Source organism: Propithecus coquereli, unplaced genomic scaffold (genome assembly GCF_000956105.1).
Source record: "Propithecus coquereli isolate 6110/MARCELLA unplaced genomic scaffold, Pcoq_1.0 Scaffold238, whole genome shotgun sequence".
Taxonomy (NCBI): Eukaryota; Metazoa; Chordata; class Mammalia; order Primates; family Indriidae; genus Propithecus; species Propithecus coquereli.
Genome location: NW_012147930.1, coordinates 44234 through 45782, shown reverse-complemented (window position 1 = coordinate 45782; position 1549 = coordinate 44234).

The window sequence follows — 1549 nt, the reverse complement described above, 5'->3', positions numbered from 1 at the left end:
TGCTGTTGGTGTGTGCAAGGTGAAAGGCTGAATGACCCAAAGGACAGATTTCACACAGGAGGCGGGGCTGACACACACTCCTTGAGAGGAGGTGGTGCCGCGTCCCCTGCGTGATAGGAGGCTGGGTAGTGTGGCCTGCATGAGAGGAGGGGTGCTGCGTGCCCTACGTGAGAGAAGGCGGGGCTGCGGGCACTGCATGAAACTAGGAGCACCGCGTTCCCTGTGTGAGAAGAGGCGGGGCCGCGTGCCCCACGTGATAGGAGGGGCACTGCATGCCCTGTGTGAGAGGAGGTAGGGCCACCACGCCCTGCGTGAAGGGAGGTGGGGCCGATGCACGCTGTGGGAGGAGGCGAGGCCGCCACACAGTGCTTCAAGGTGGCGGGGCTGCCACACGTTGCGTGGAGGAGGAGGGGCCGCGACGCCCTTCCCCATGAACACTGAGCGCGGTTATACCTGCGCTGGCCAGTAGGGGGCGTACTCCCATCCTGCGCTATGAGTGCTCAAGGCTGCTGTTTCTGTGATGGCCAGCAGGGGCCGAGCGTCCATCATGTCCTCTGGTGTGACACCTGGTGTTGGAGGAGGCGGGGCCGCGAGCCCTGCATGAGAGGAGAAGGGGTCACATGCCCTATGTGATAGAAGAGGGGGTCCACCAGGCTGCGTGGGAGGAGTGGCGCTGCGTTAATTGCGTGAGAGGAGGGGCGATGCGTGCCCTGCGTGAGAGGAGGGGCGCTGCGTGCCCTGCGTTAGAGGAGGGGCGATGCGTGCCCTGCGTGAGAGGAGGGGCGCTGCGTGCCATGCGTTAGAGGAGGGGCGATGCGTGCCCTGCGTGAGAGGAGGCGCGCTGCATTCCCTGCGTGAGAGGAGAGGCGATGAGGAGAGGCGATGCGTGCCCTGCGTGAGAGGAGGGGCGCTGCGTACCGGCGTGAGAGGAGGGGCGATGCGTGCCCTGCCTGAGAGGAGGGGCGCTGCGTCCCCTGTGTGAGAGGAGGGGCGATGCGTTAATTGCGTGAGAGGAGGGGTGATGTGTACCCTTCGTGACAGGAGGGGCGATGTGTATCCTGCGTGAGAGGAGGGGCGATGCATGCCCTGCGTGAGAGGAGGGGCGCTGCGTTAATTGCGTGAGGGGAGGGGCAATGCGTGCCCTCATGAGGGGAGGGGCGATGTGTGCCCTGCGTGAGAGGAGGGACGATGCGTGCCCTGCGTGAGAGGAGGGGCCATGCGTCCCCTGCGTGAGAGGAGGGGCCATGCGTCCCCTGCGTGAGAGGAGGGGCACTGCGTTTATTGCGTGAGAGGAGGGGCGCTGCGTGTCCCGCGTGAGAGGCGGGTCAGGATGCCCTGCGTGAGAGGCAGGGCCATGTGCCCTGCATGAGAGAAGGGGGGCCCGCCCCACCCCACGTCAGAAGAGGCAGGCAACCCCTGCCCTGAGTCAGAGGAATTAATTATTTTTTGCCATGGATCAGTGTTTGGTGTGCGTGTGAATACTCATTACCAAATCAAAGATCCCCTAGGATTTTTTCTAGAATCTTTATAGTTTTGCATTTTAAGTCTG